We start from the raw sequence: 13,504 nt of genomic DNA, 5'->3' as shown, positions 1-13,504 counted from the left end.
GCACTTCTTCGCACATGGTAGTGAACTTTATCATCCACAATATCTTGTGGGAATGAGTGCCAAAAATTTAAAGATTTAGAATATAATTGGACAAATGCAAGCTCCATGAAGAGCTTTTAAACTCAAGGATGTCACATCTGGCTCAAAAAGTCTCTAAGCCGCAGATATTTAGAAGGGTCTTGGGGAATGATCATAAAACGCTCCTTCTTTCTATTTACTGTTGGCTGTAAGAATTTACTGTTTACTGTCAGAAACAGGATACTGGACAAAGCAATACTTCTAGTCTGACCAAATAAAGCCATGTCTAGTTAACATAAAAGGATGACACAGAATTTTGAGTGCACTGTCATGAGACATTTAAAAAAGGAGGAAATAATTAACAACTTGTATTAAGTTGAAACTAAAAGCTAAATTTCACAAAGGTACAGAAAGATAACCTTCTTGAACTATTTGATGGATGTGTATACCTACACATACTTAAAGATTCTCTGCTGTTCATAAGTGGAATTTAGTATCAGGAACTTGCAGCAAGTCACATATCAATCCTATAATTTATTTGCCCTTTAGCCATAAGCTTTATTATCTTGGACAAAATTACACATAGTCGTATTCAAGACCTATCCCTCTGGAACACACACAGGCTCTGATTCTGTGATGGCCCTACCCAATTTAACTGATATTATCTATGGGTTTTGGTCAGGTTAGATTTCTATTGGCTTAGCACACCAAGCCAGCTCAGCAGAGAGCGTAGCAAGCACCAGAGCCAGCTGGGGACAGAATCGCAGCCTCAGTCACCTCTGCCCAGTTTTCAGAAAAACCATCACCTTCGCCAATTACTGGAATTTACTTCGTTTTTAGCAAATTCCCTGCTAAAACCTTCAGGACAGGAGAAAAGAAACAAGAGAAAGGAAAGAAGGAGTAGAAAGCTTGACCCGCTCTGGTGAAACCTTACAGGTAGTCATCAGAAAAATAACAACATTAAAAATTTTCTCAGGCAAGCTACACTGATGCAGGTGTGTTTGCACTGGTATTTACTCTGATATTTTTTCAGTAGAATTTTAAAGGCTTCGTATGGTTTGGCTACCTAAAGAAGACTAGCCTGTTTCAGTTACCCAAGAAAAATCCTTAAGTTACCTAAAAAGAGTTTTAATGGATAAGAGAAATCACAGAGTTTACAGCACCTAACTTCCTTTAAATGTAAAGCAGTAACAAAAATCTCCAACCAGTTGTTTCCAATTACAAGTTGGCTATTTACCCTGTTGGGATTTTCTTAAATCTTCCCAGATTGCAAAATATTTATCCAAACTTACACACGCAAGGAGAAGTAGACACTTTCACAGGCACAACCCTAAAAGTTAATCTTTACAGTTATGTCTACGATGCCAGATTTGGAAGCCGTAATTTCCCGTTCATGAAGCATCAGTGGTGGTTGGGTACAGCCATGCAAGGAGGGGCAAGGCAACAGAGTAGAGGGTATTTTCTGCTCCTCACTCTAACACATCCATTAGTGCATTGCAAGGTAAAAATCCCAGGCAAGACCAGCACTTTTATTTAAACCTTGTTAACAGGAGAGAAAAGTAGGAACTGCCATAACTTCAGTAACATTTATTATTTGGCTTTGTAAAGTAAGACACGTCTCTCTCCCTCACAGACTACGCAGTGGCAACTAAAGTTATGCTCATCTCCCAAAAGTCAAGGAAGAGAAGGCATCAGTGTAAACACAGGAGACTTTTTTTTTTCCATAGTCACAGTCAAAAGCTTATAGTTTCCAATATTTACAATTGCAACCCCATGCAGCGCTACAGGCTGGGGGAGGAGTGGCTGGAGAGCTGTCAGGCAGAAAAGGACCTGGGGACATTGGTTGACAGCCGACTGAACATGAGCCAGCAGTGTGCCCAGGTGGCCAAGAAGGCCAGTGGCATCCTGGCTTCTATCAGCATGGCCAGCAGGAGTAGAGAAGTGATTGTCTCACTGTGCTCAGCACTGGTGAGACAGCATCTTGAACACTGTGTTCAGTTTTGGGGCCCCCACTACAAGAAGGACATTGAGGCACTGGAGCGGGTCCAGAAAAGTACAACGAAACTGGAGAGGGCTCTGGAGCACAAGTCTTATGAGGAGCAGCTGAGGGAACTAGGGTTGTTTAGCACGGAGAAGACAAAACGGAGGGGAGACCTTATTGCTGTCTACAGCTATCTGAAAGGAGGTTGTTGCAAGGTGGGTGTTGGTCTCTTCTCCCAAGTAACCAGCAATACAACAAGAGGAAATTACCAAGTTGCACCAGTGGAGGGTTAGATTGAATATTAGGAAAAATTTCTTTCCTGAAAGAGTGGTCAAGCATTCAAACAGACTGCCCAGGGAAGTGGTGGAGTCACCATCCCTGGAGGTATTAAAAAAATGTGTACATGTGGCACTCTGGGACATGGTTTAGTGGGCATGGTGGTGCTGGGTTGACAGTTGGACTTGATGATCTTAGAGATCTCTTCCAAACTTAATGATTCTACGAATTCTGCAATCTCCATAGGTTGGGAATTGTCTGAACAATGTGTGTGTTTCTTATACTAGCGGCCTTGTGTAAGAAAGGCCACATGGACAAGGCGCGCCTGTACTCCTCCTTTTGCTCTTGGTTACTGGTTGCCCCATTAAAGTCAGCTCACAGCTTCAAAGGTGATCTAAAAAGTGGCATTAACTTAGACCTGCATACTGAACATAAACTTTGGGGGATATTTTCTGTACACGTTAATGCCTAGCGCACATCTTTTAAAAATCAGAGAAGGTAAAACCCCAACCCATAGCACACCTCTGAAGAGGTAGGAGAAGCAAAAGTGCCTTGTCTGTAAACCAATCTTTTGCACATACTCTCTTCAAATGAAAAAGCGGCCTTTCAAACCACTGGCTGCCACAGTGCTACAACCTGTGTATGACCTGCTCTCAGACCTACAAGTAAAGAGTATAAAACATCACTAAAGTTCATTAACATAATTTTCAGGCATTTTATACCACAAAATTGTAGTTAAAAATGTATTACAAGGGCTTTTTCCTCCTTCAGAAATGTTAATACCTAGAAAGCCCAATGAATATAATGGAGTAACTGGAGAAAGGTGTCTGTGTAGAGATTAGCGCTCAGGCTAAGCACTTGAACCTATTAATTCACACATTATCAAGCACTTGATAATGTTTTGAACACAGCTAAGAGGTATAAACACACGTAATTTTTGCCTATAGCATTCTAAACCACCCAATTTAAAAGATTATATCTACTTTAAAAAAAAATTAAATTCTCTACTTCAAGCATAAAGGTGCAAAGGAAACGCTAGGGAGCAAGAAAGACTGGTTTTTAAGTATGATACCAGATTCATCCTGTATTTTAGGTCACTGAGAATTAAATGCTGTCAATCAGTGCCTTCGCCTCATGGAGACTGACCTCTTTCCATTTAATGTGTAAAAAACAGTCCAAATCTCGGTTGTCTAAATTGCATCTAAACTAGATACTAGGAGCAGATATCACAAATAGTTTGCTAGACAACTGAACACATTGAAATAAGAAAACTTTGATAATTTCCTTTCAAAGTTCAAAATTCATGCTTCCCAAGTGTTTGGACGTTTGTATCTATACAGGTATTAAGACAAGAAACGTCCCCAATTACAGTGGCCAACAGTACACCTGCCCAGCATGGCTGCAAGACAGATCTCACGTGACAGAATACTTGGGGAGAGGGGTGACCTCTTCAAAACAAGAAATCTGATTTCATTACAGTTGGATGAGTGGCTTCTTGGAGGAATGTTGCAGAAGTGTTACCACTGACTTCTTTAAAACCAGAAGTTACTCTTTTATAGCTTTCAGTATATGGAAACAAAATCACTGTCAAGCATTTACAGATACAAACCACTCTCTGCAATTTATTTTTAATCTCTCTCCCCATCCCTCATTTTTCCCTTGAAGACCTATTTTTTTCCTTATAAACTTTTTACAGAATGACATTAAATAGAAATTGTTTTATTTAAAATTGACATCCTTCATGTTTCATCATTTCCACCTTTGCACATGATGTTAAATATTGCTTGATACCCAATTACAACTGGTATATTTACATTTGTTTAACAGTGGATTTTCACCCAGCAAACATATAAGCAGCAAGGATGGGATGTAATTTATAAAGCAGCCAACTTTCTAGGTCTTTCATAAAGAATACTGAGGGCGTAGTATGGCAAAAGGAAAACGTGCTTTAAGAGATACTGCATGAGTTGTGGATTAAATCCCCTATTGAAAAATTCACCCCAAACGATGGCAAAATTTGCATTATCTTTACCAGCCTGAAATCTTCTTATGGCAGAACCCGAAGCTTACATGCCAGCTTTTGAAGGAATCAAGTGGCTCCACTCCACTTCCGTTTTCTGTTTCTCTGCTTGCCCTATGATGAGCCACACAGTGCAGAACCTGCCCCTCCCTGAAGCTCATTCCAGTACATCTTTCTCCTCTTTTAAATTCTCACAGTTGGAAATACTTGAAGAAAGCACAGCCAAATCCCTACAGAGACATTATGATAAGTCATTTTCTCAGCTTAGAGTTTTTGAGCACTGTTAATGCTAATGGTTATTCTACAGCATGGAAGAATTTCACTTGGATACTGTCACCTTAGAGATTAAGTACAAACTGAGAGTATAAATCTGAGCATTTCAGGTTAAACACAGGCAACTTTTAAGTAACTCATTTCATCCTCTTCTCATTAACCAGAGCTGTCACTAACAGCAAAGCAGCTTTAATTTTTCTTCACAATACAAATTTTGGATAAAAGTGGAAGTCATACAGGCATTTGAGACAGCAAACAGACTAATAAACAGAGGAACCAACTTACCACGTAGGAAAAATGTTACTGAGTAAAATAATGATTGTTTTATTGCCATTTTATTCCTTCCAGAAGTTAGGTGAAGGAGGCTGAAATGGTACTTCAATCAGTCCTTCGAGTTTTGCTGGTAGCCGAATACTGCCCATCTCGTGACTGGCTAACACAACAGATTAAATGGACAACCGATTCATCTGATGTGGCAAATCCTGTGTCTTCAGCATCATAACGTAATCCATGGTGGCAAATTCTATATGATTTAAGAATCCTGGTATCCTACTTAAGACTTAAAATAGCCCATACTTTGACCTTCTATTTATTTTGGCTAGTATATCCTCACTGCCATGAAGCCAAGTTCTTGCAATTGGAAAACAAAACTTAGGTTTCTGGAACACGGGACTCCCACGTACCAGACCTCACATGCACATAAGAGATGTAGCACCGAAATAAAGCATTTGCCCTGAACTAGTAATTACTGAGTGTGGTCAGCTCAGAGAGCCTCATTCCCCCAACGGTCACAAAAAAGGCCTCTTCACTTTATAATTATTTGGAAAAAAGAAAACCTTTCTGCACATCAGCAAAGACTGACTAATTTGCTTTAATGTTTGGAGACAGAACAAACGTAAGAGGTGCCAGAGCTGGAATGTTCTCCCGTGGAAACACGGCGGTTTAAAGGGACACGAGTGCTCAGGAGAACAGAAAGAAACCCCTGAGAAATACAGCAGAGGGGGTATGAAACACTTTCCTTGCCTGCCCACACATGCTGTCCTTCAAATCAACTCCTCTTCTTTCAAGTGTCCTGGAAGGTCCTTACCTTGCACCATCTGACGAATAACAACGTAACAACACTTCACCTCCAAATAGTGAATGCATTTTGGGGAGAAGGCATTTTAATAGTAAAGCAAGCTGAACTAAGGCCAGACATAATCCTTGCCCTTCATCCACTTGGCAACGGTTACTAAGAAAATTAATATTGAAGGTGCCTAAGTACTAGAAGGAGGAAAAAGCAGCAGTGCTAACAAACTGTAACAGAGTTAAAAACGACAATGAAGGCAATCCAAGAAGAAACTAAACATGCAGAGAAAGAGTGCCACTGGCTGCAATTACGGAAAACAAATTACGAATGGTAGAGGTGAAGTTGCAGAACCTAGTTTATAACTTTGCTTATGCTAACAGGTGGAGTTTTACCTCAAGATTTTTATTAAATGAGCATGTTGTCAGACTTATGATTAAAATACAGTAATAAATGTACACTCCTTTTCTCTCTTCAGCCCCTTCCAAAAGAAAAAAAACAAAAACAGAAAACCAAAACTGGCAAGACCCAAGCTAAACTGTAAAGCCTTCTGGCTCCTCTGAAAACAAAATGATTGCAACCACACACAAGCTGCAGCAACGAGCTCGCCACTTCGGCGCACCACCCTCAAGAGCCCTCTTTGAACAACCGGCAAGGAGGCCACGCAGGCTCACCCGGGAACTCGCCCTCGCAGCAGCATTCCTCCATCCGCACCTCCTGCTGCTGCCAACCGCCCGCTCCGCAAACTCACTGGACCCTTTCTTTTCTGTTCTTACTCCTCCATGTGAACACCCAGATCCTCACGACTCAATCTGATTTGCTATATATGCTTCAGTACATTTGGAGCCAAAGGGATCAGCAACTTTTTACTTCTTTCCCCTTCACCCTGCCTTGGTGCCGTATAAAAATACTCAATACCATTTAAAGAAAATACAAACAAACAAACAAAAACCAAAGGAAATCAAATTAGGACCCTTTGTTGGTTTGTTTAAATTCAGGACTGCCATCTGATCTTGAAAAGTCATAACGTAAGATTTTGAAACGGCACGTTAGTATCACATTAATGCTCTACAGTTCTCCTTAAAAGTGATCATTTTAGCAAAACGTTCGGATTTAGGTTAAGCATTTGTTGCAACACAGTTCATCAGTAATTCCTTAAAAGAACCATGCTTATTCCGACAGAAGAGCTCTTACGTTCCCCACAACTACCACAGAACTGAAGACTGAGGACCAACTCAAACAGCTGAGTTAGGCAAGCAGAGAAAACTGCAGCAGGCAGCAACATTGTGCTAACACTGAAATACTTCATGACGTTTAAGACTGATTTATGTGACACTGATCCTAGACCTCTCCACTTCACTCTCACATGACATTTTAAGACCCACATTCCCTCATCCTGAGGTGTGGCACTCCATATTTTGGCCTATCCTAATGCAATATAAAAGGTAATCACACATTTCATCCAGGTACTAGGTTGGTACAACTGTTCTATTCAATAGCTGCATACATACATACATACATACATACATATATACACAGCATTAAATGGGGTTTCAAATCTTCACCGCAGCACATTTTGAATACTCTAGGTCTTTAATGAACATGCATCTTGAACAGGAGCACACAAGCTGCTTGCTCTACCTTCCCCATTAATTCTGAGGATGTGGGACATTTCTTGTTATATTCCTTAATCGCTTTCCAAAAAACAATCCTTTCACTCTAAACTTCCAGAGAAACAAGACTTATATTTTATTTGGTATCATTTTTAAAACAACTTACACACATGCAAATATTTTTCAATTTCTTACTAAAGCACTTTCTCCAGATCCACACCACCGTATTGTTTTCTGTGAATGTCTGCCAGATTAACTACATCCTTTTAAAAGAAACAGCCAGAACATCAAGCTCCAAAGCACAACATTAGGTTAAACAAGCAAGCACTACGAAATTATGTAATTCTTGGAAATTCTGAATCTCTTTTAAAATGTCCTTTTGGGAACAGCAGCACATACAAAAAGCATCGCTTCCACACAACAATAAGACAGCAGAAATGGGAATGAAGTTTTTCAGCATCAGTGCTATGGAAAAGCTTTTTCAATATAGAGTCAAGGAGAAAGGCAAGGAGATGGGAAAATAAAGTAGAAGACTACAACAATTAAGTCAAGTAATGGGGCCTACGAGGAAGAGAGAATCTAGCTTAATTCTTGAAAAGGATGCTTGGCTTGAAACTGTTTAGTGAGTCAGCTCTCCAGTACTTAACCACAAATGCCTCCTAAAACTTGAGGCCCACAACTCTTGCCAAGTCTTCAAAGCCAGCAAAAAGCCAAATTTTGTAATTAAGTAAATGGCCTTGAGTTTGTATTTTGTAGTATTTTAATCCTTGCAGTACTATTCATTCAAACATTTCAGAAAAGGTTAAGTTTTGCTTTTATGTTTTTGACATGTTTTGCACACAGTCTTCTAATACATCAATAGAAACAACACTGAAAACCTGCAAGGTCTTAGCAAAATGTTAAGCAGCTACAGTAAGATGTTATCAAAACTGAGACCATGCCACTGTGTTTTATAAAAAACAAATACATAGATAAATACAGTTTCAGTATGTATTCTCAATACGTGCCCTTCTTCATCTTCACTGGCTCCTCTTCACTATCAGCAAGTTCTTAGCACTTGGATACAAGGAACCTGGCCTCACCTGAACATCTAGTTTTTGTACATGGGTTTTGTTTCTTGGAAAACTGACAATCCCATCCTCCCAAGACATCATTAAATCTGGGTTCTTTTAAAAAGTTTGCATTCTGTATTTACCATTTCTCCCTTTACTACACAGAACCCTTTTAATCACATCTGAGAGGCTCTTGATTTTCTTAGTTCTGTTGGCACGCCTCCTCGTGTGCTTCTTGTACATTTTTTCTTCCCACTTTAAGAAGAAATTCTAATAATAATTTAACTTTACCTCCCCTGTGACCCCAATTCATTATATAAAAGGGGAAGATTAACAATAGCTAGTTACTCCTCTGAATTAAAACTATGGAGACTCTTTACTGATGAGAGGTAAGAGCCACAATCTGAGGGTACCTTTTGTTAATATCCAAACTGCATCTGCCAAAAAGCAGGTTTAGGTTAAAACTATTTTCTCTTTTCATTTGCAATGAAAAAGAGTACAAGCCCATTTAGTTAATGTGGCAGATTTGTTAAACCATGCTAACTTGACTTACCTTCCTCAACTACACAGTTATTTTTTTTCCTGATGAACTTCCACAGTGGAAAACATATACATTCAAGGGGGGCGAGGGCAAACAACCAACATGTGTGCTCCTAGGGTACACTACAGTAATTCTTCGTATTTATAGTACACTCTTTAGTCAGTAACACTACCCAAACAGATCCCACTCTCTGTGCCAGCTGTGCTATTTAATAGATATTGAAGTAGTACCAACTTGGTAGAGTACATTAGCTTAAAAGGTACCACAGTAGCTCTTCTGTTGCATTTTTAAATATTAAACTTTGAAAAGATCTTGCAAACAAGAAACAAAAATACTGGTGCTCTGAAAGCCCTGCAGACTTCCACAGGAGTCGCTGATTCAGAAGCATCCTTGACATTAACTGCTTTATTGGCCAAAGCAGACAAGTTGTCTCCTTTATGAGGAGTCCTTATTTATACGCCAGCCACCACATCTCCTCAAACTGAAACTCAAGGCTCATTTTACCTTCTCATCCCTCCTCCTCTCGCCTCCAATTTGAGTAGCACTTTGCAGCAGGCGATGGAGAACTGCAAGGGTGCCAGGAGAGCTGAGGGGAGAGGTAATCGCCGAAACCAGGCAGGGGTAACGCAGCAATAGCGTGGAGGGACAGGCAGGCAGTGCAGAGAGCAAGAGCAGAATGATGCTGAGAAACATCTGCAGCCACCTTTCAGGAGGTCACGCTCCTGCTGTCTGGAGGCTACACAAAAACAGGAGTCAGAGTAGGGCAATGGGCTCTCCTGCTCCTCCTGGTCACAGGTGAGCACTGGCTCTCACCAGTCTCCATGGTGAGCTGCTTCATGGAGCAAGGCCAGCAGAAAATATATTTTTGGAAGGCCACATTTCAGCTGGTTTAGCTTCCTGAGCTGCCTCCCTGCTGGCCCAGTGACAGAGCTGACACAACAGAGAAGGCAGGAATGTACAGGGAAAGCAGGACTACAGCTGGCTGCATGTTCAGCTCAGCTGTGACTTCAAGCCATGCCCAGATCACAGCTTCATTAGCACAACTTGACCAGAGAGAAATTGACTTATGTTCCTCCTCCAGCTAATATGTACATCTCCGCCTAAATGTATGCAAAATATTATTTGTTGCTACTGAGAAATTAAAAACAAACAAACAAACAATAAACTAATAATAAAAGCCCACACCCACCTGAATTTCAGCTACTCGGGTTTTACTTTCTAGAAATGGTTCTTCAGTTACCCAACACTTCCAGACATCAGTATGTCACTCATAACTGATCTGCATTAAAAACAGTCATTTTCCTTGCTGATTAATCTGGACCAGTTTCCTGAACAGGTTCACCACATGAACACCCGAACACATATAAGGGGGTGGCACTGTTCATACCAACAGCACCACAGAGAAATACTCTTTGAAACTACACCCACAGATAGACCTTTGTAGGTAACCTATTTTGTGCTGCAGTTGAATAATCAATCACACCTTATGGTCAATGAAAAGTCACAGAAAACTTGAAAAAAAGGACAGAACACAGAAGACTTCAGGTTTAGGCAGGGTTTTTTAACAGAAGTACTAAAAAAAGTTATGATTCTGACCCATCTATGGGACTTACAGTTTAATTTTAAAGCAGGTGCAACAAGGAAAATGGGTATCACCCCAAACCAATAATTTTCTAGAAGAGAACAGATAACTTTAGTTATAGTTTAAACAGCTATTTGCTGCTTCAGAGTACTACAAGTCTGCCCAAAGATGATACAAAAAACAATTATTCCGAGATTCTACAACTACAGCATTTCGTGGGTAAAAACTCTGTCGTCTCTAGCAAAACAGCACAATTTGCTTAAAAACACGGGATGTAAAATGTTTTGGCATAAAACCTATTTAAATAACAAGCCCATAAAGCCTGCTGGCACTTACTAAGACAAGAATGGAAAGAAAACAAAAAAATCTATTCTAATTCGCTCAGTTTAAGAACTAGATCTGTCTTTCAAATTCAGTATTCATTTATATGATTCAACATCTTAAACTAGATGTCAAATACAGATGAATGTAAGTTAAAACCCAGTTCCAACAGATATAAGTTAGCTTACTGAGGCCCTTCTAGATTTACTTTCTATGTGAAAACTAAAAAATATCTATATAACGTACTAACTTGCCTTGTTCTGTTTGTTTCTCTTGCTCCAGCTTATCACCATTTCTGCAGTGGACTCTATATTTTAATGATTATTTTTTTTAATTGAAATAAGGGAAATTGCTTGTTACCATTGTTAATATTCAAACTCTATAAAGTAGTTAAAGGATCCTCTCACTGCCTATAACACATTTCAATTGCTCAGGAAAGGCCATGGAACGATACACAAAAAGTCTAAACCAGCTAAACTGAAACAGCAACATGCACAGAGAGGATTTGTTTTTACCAGTTAACATAACAAAATACAGCCATTTAAAATTCAATTCTGAGGAGCTATTTCATACATATTTTATTTGCTGAACACTCCTGTGTGGTGTTTTATTCTGTGAAAAAACTCAGTAATGACTTTTGAGATGCTCTTCTGTGTTCAAGAGATGTGGGATATTGCCAGATACCTGAGCTGTTCTAGCCTAAGCAAGTATGTTTATTACAAATGGATTGAGATGGGACTTCTAGGTTTAAAAGTTACGGTTTAATAAATATTTACAGTCCAAAATCATTGGTCAAACAGTAACAAAAAGTTTACACTTCAAGATAAGTGACAGGAACTTAGAGAGTTTTAAAAAAAAGATTTTTAAAAACCATTAAGTACAAAACCCACCAAATAACTGAACACACAGTAAGTACATGGTAATTAAGTTCCATAATAAGCTGACAAGAAAACTGGTAGAGCTTTGATGTCTTGACTAGCTCCAAACTCAAGGTCAGATAACTTTCTGGAATACATTACTTAGGCAGAAAGTTAACTGGCGAGATGCAGTATCTTATTAGAACACAAAGGAGTCAGCCTCTGTTCCTCCATTCCAGCCTTAAGCAACTTGTGACTAAGAATAAATGTTGGCATCAAAAAAAAAACCAAAACAAACAAAAACCAACTCTTTTCTCCAATATTTAAAGATTTTCAAAAGCAGTTTCAGAATAAAATGACATTTGAACTTGACGTTGAAATATATTCGTGCCAAGGACTACATTTTAGGATGTCACTGTGTTACCTACAGGGCTGACAAAAGTTACAGAAGTGATTAGTGAGTGTCTTAAACATGGAACAGTAGAAATAACATCAAGGAACACACATGGTTTGAAAGCATCTTTGGACAGAAAAATCAAAATGTTTGCTATGCAACAAAGCTACGAAGTCTGAAATGTAAATTAAGGTTTCATTAACATAACTGGCACTTTTGATCTAGTAGCTATCTTTGATAGCGAGTTTCAGCTATTCAGTAAAGAGAAGCAACCTCGCTGTACTGTGTAAGAAGAGGTTTTCCAGAAGCACACAGTTCAATTTTATATGACAATTGATTAGTAAAGCATGAATAAATAAAAGAAATAAAAACCTGAACATAGCGTTCCTTCCTTTTCTGTCTACGTCGTCTTTTTTTTCCCTGTCCTTCCTATAGCATTCCATTTCCTGCCACAGGAACTCCACTGGGAAATACCATGAATATACCAACTGGCCCTTTTGTACCAACTTTGGGGTTTAGTCAGTCAGGACGGTGATGAGTATCCTCACACTGCCAATTACTCTGTCCAGCGAAGATGGCCAGTCAGATGAAGCTGGACAAGCATCGCAGGTGACAGGACCAGAGGCGACAGACAAGGACCTTTGGTTTCCAGAACACCTGGAGGATTCTCTGTACATCTCACTGTCTTTCCCACATTGGCTTGACCTTGTCTTTCTGTTACAGTCTTCAGCTCATTTCTGTGCTGCTTCTCCTCTCACCACACCTCATCCCAGCTACCTGCGTCTCATTCCATTTTCTTCATCCACCTAGTCCATATCCAGAACCTTGCTATCACCATTGCTGTCAATCTACAATCACTTATGTAACTCATGTCTTTTATCTTATTTTACATGCATGTCTTCTTCATTTAGACTACAAACTCTAAAAAACAGTTGATAATTCCTGCCCTAACATTTACACTGCACCTACCACAAGAGAGATGTAATTCCAGCTGACCACTACACATGCAGTAACAAACATGAAAACTCTAAGTCTAGCCACAATTCCTTGGCAGGAACACCTCTAATGGTCTAAACTGGCATCCCTGTTTTATGGCACAGCTATCTTGTTGCTTTTGTCTGTACCCATGCAGTGAAAATATTCTCCATCCAAGAACTGCTGGAGCGGCTCCAGAGGAAGGCCACGAAGATGATCACAGGGCTGCAGCACCTCCTCTACGAGGACCAACAGAGAGTTGGGGTTGTTCAGCCTGGAGAAAAGAAGGCTCTGGGGGGATCTTATTGCAGCCTTCCAGTTCCTGAAGGGGTCCTACAGGAAAGATGGGGAGGGACTTTTTACAAGGGCAGGTAGCGATAGAACGAGGGGGAGTGGTTTGAAACTGGAAGAGGGGAGATTCAGACTAGATATGAGGAGGAAATTCTTTACTGTGAGGGTGGTGAGACACTAACACAGGTTGCCCAGGGAAGCTGTGGATGCCCCCTCCCTGGAAGTGTTTGAGGCCAGGTTGGAC

The sequence above is a fragment of the Mesitornis unicolor genome, unplaced genomic scaffold (genome assembly GCF_000695765.1).
Source record: "Mesitornis unicolor isolate BGI_N332 unplaced genomic scaffold, ASM69576v1 scaffold15044, whole genome shotgun sequence".
Classification (NCBI taxonomy): domain Eukaryota; kingdom Metazoa; phylum Chordata; class Aves; order Mesitornithiformes; family Mesitornithidae; genus Mesitornis; species Mesitornis unicolor.
The sequence above is the reverse complement of the archived record's forward strand: the minus strand, read 5'-3'. Positions refer to the sequence as shown.